Genomic DNA, 3,418 nt, shown 5'->3' on the forward strand with positions numbered 1-3,418 from the left:
AAATAGAAAATCATGAATTATTGCTCCTGCAACAATACAACATATAATAGTTATGTCATACATTCCATATTTTTGGAATATACGGAATATCCACATTTTTGAATTGATAACTTTTAGTAAATTTAAAACAATTTTCAAAGTTAAATATCCTTAGGGTGAGAATATTTTTTTTTTAAATCCATGCTGCGGTGCCGATTAGTAAAGAACTTATGACAAATTATAATAATAAAAAAAAAATATTGCAGTTATCCTCGTTTATTGCGTATGTTTTTTTTCTACCAAATGTTTTCGTTCCACTCCACTTTTCCACTACATGCTGGGACACAGCACTCTGAACAGCCAGCGTCTTTAACCTTTCATGGCTTTGACCTGCTAGAAAACCGGAAAGTCAGCTGATGGCCATAAATGACCATCACACGTTTCAGGAATATTAAACAGACATTTCTGTTAATATTCCCTTTAAAACTGGTCTTACTCCTGCCCCCCAGTCAAAATAGTCAGTTTACAGACAAACATATCAAACCAACGCTGCTGTTGCCCCTTTTATTTATTAATTTATTGGGTTTTACATTTACGCCCTGATTGAAGATAACACTGTATGCATTAACACGATTCTCTGGGGTGGCCAACATTTGGCAAGTGGGCCACGGCTCGCACCGCACCACCTCCTCCCCTTGGGGGCGCCACCTCTCACCTCTGAAGCTGGGTGTTGCATAAGAAGAAAACCGTGGCAGATTTCAGGTTCACAGGTTTGTGGCCAACACGCCTGTTCTGATCCAACGGCTGGCAAAGAGCAAAGAGATCAGTTGTTTCCACACGACGGAGTATTAAGGCCACACGAAGAAAATAGTCAAAATTACGAGAATAAAAGCGGGATACAATTAGAATAAAATCGTAGTTTTACGAGAATATATTTTGAGAATAAAGTCGAAACAATACGAGCAGGGTCACATTTTGAGAATAATCACTTCTCTTAGGCTTTACTTGAAATATTTTCTCGTAATACCATGACTGTATTCTCGTGTGACTTTATAATACTATGACTATTCGTGATGTTTATTATTGTACAAGTTTATCCTCGTAATTGTATTTTTTCTTAAAGGGCCTTAATACTCAGTATAAGTCATGATTTAAATATATATATATATGAAAAGTGAAATACTATAAAAACCAGGCAGGTCTTCCAGTGTTGCTCTCTTGTGGGCGTGCATTTTGCTTTTTCCTTAAGGCTTATACAATATAAGGAAAATGCTTATACTGTAAGCATTATACTCAGATTCATAAAGGAAAAATGTGTCAAAGCAACTAACAGAATTAAATGAACCCACCAGGACATTATTTTGTGAACATCTTATTTCAGTAGACTGAGCTGCGCAGGACAGTCGTTCCTAACTGAGGTCGTCCATTCAAGACGACTCCAACAAAGTTTGCCGTTTCATGGCCTAAAGCATACATGCATCCTTTGCAATATTCTACCAGACCGAACATTGCAATAGTCCTTAGACCCTTTCCAGGAAACTATTGAAACTGTTGCAATCGGGTCAACGGTGCCACAAAACCACCAGACTCAACTCTCTGTTTCACTGGTATTGCAGAGATGTGAACAAGCCTTTACACTGCCAGTCACAAGACTTTCCACCAAGTCTAGTTGAATCCATTTAGATGTGTAATTAAGAATTACAAGCAAGTCATTTGACTGAATTTGTGATGTAAATCAGAGTAATTTGGGGATTCTGAATTGTATGAACAAGAAAGTAAAATAAACCCGTCTCTGCTGTTAATTTCACAGTAAATATTCAATGAAATACATTTTAATCCATTTCCTGACTCAGTTGGAGTTAGATGTATTAATTTCCAGACAGATTTTAGTCAATTCTCATAATCCCCACATTTAACACCAGAAAAAATAATTAGAATTTGCTTGAACAGACGAGATGATCGAAAAGAAAGATTATAGGTTGAAAAATAAATCGAGACGCAACATCTGATTTGCTTCTGACATTTAAACTAACACACAGAATGATAAATTAAGGCTAATTAATAAAGTAATAATGTGAGCTTTACTGTGCTGAATGAGCTTTTTGTGCTCCAAACCTTTGCTGTGAGCCCATAAGCAGAAAGTGAATAAAAGCTAGCAGGACTAGCTTATTACCAAAACGTACTGGTTCTGTTTTGCTGTTTCAGTTAAGATAATGCACCTTACTAATTTGCATGTAGCAAAATAAAGCAATTTGTTAGAGTAAATGTGTTTTTAGCCCAACTATCACACTGAAACATTGCATTTGGAACCTAAATGAAGGCATATAATACTTTGTCTGTACGTTATCCACCTGCTTGACTTTAAGGGGAGGAAGCGAGTTTAAAAGCTGTATTTTACTTTTACACTTGAAAACAGCAAAAACAGGAAACCGTAAAAAGTCAGTGGCTCTCCATTCTAAAGCCTTTTTTGGATTCGTCACCCACGAAAATGGCCACCAATTTGTGGCAGCTCTGACATGCGGTATTTTTGTGAACATGCTTGGTTTCAGATTAAATCTTTTCAAGTCAAAGGGTTTGGGTTTAAGTGAAGTGATGAGTCAGTGGTGTAACGGCCCTAGTCAAGTTGAGAGTCTTTATGAAATCATCGAGTCTAAAGTCATGTGACTCGATTCCAAGTCACATGACCCGAGACTCTGTTATCTGCATTCATCAGGTTTTTCCCAATTATTCGCTGAAGGTCTCAGATAAAAGCAGCCGTTTGGTTTTAAACCAACTGCTGACAGGTTGCAGGATTCCTATTCATTCTTTATGTTAGAAAGAAAAATCTAGATTTTTCCTGATTCAACTTTCAGCAATTCGTAGATGTTTACATTCATTTAAGACATAAAAACTAAACATTTTTATGAGCCTATGGGTGATATTTCCAGATTAGAGCAGCTTAAAAAAGAGGGAGAAAAAGAAAGTAGGACCAAAAGATGTTGAGGACAATTTAGAAAGGAAGGATGACAAGGAAACAAAGAGAGAGCAGGCAAGTGGAAGGGAAATGAGACGATGGTGGACAGAAAAGAAGAAAGGAATGAAAAAAATACAAGAAAGGAAAGAGATATAGACAAGTGGGTAAGGAAAGCAAACAAGGCAAGGAAGAAAAGGGATGAAGACGGAAGTAACAATGAGGGGATGAGGTAGGACAGAGGGCTGGAAAGAGGAATGGACAATGAAGGAAACAAAAACAAAAGGAAGGTCCCAATGAATGAAAGACGAGAGGGAGGATAGAGAAAAGGAAAGAAACAGGGGAAGCAGTGAGACACAAGGAAAAAAGAAAAAGAAAGAAAGATCGGCACATGAAAGATATTCTGGGAATACTTTGGTTTTCTTGGCGTCATCAAATAAAAGTGCTGTAAAAAAAAAAAGCCACGAACAGCCCAGCCAACAACATCCA

The sequence above is a fragment of the Xiphophorus hellerii genome, chromosome 6 (genome assembly GCF_003331165.1).
Source record: "Xiphophorus hellerii strain 12219 chromosome 6, Xiphophorus_hellerii-4.1, whole genome shotgun sequence".
Taxonomy (NCBI): domain Eukaryota; kingdom Metazoa; phylum Chordata; class Actinopteri; order Cyprinodontiformes; family Poeciliidae; genus Xiphophorus; species Xiphophorus hellerii.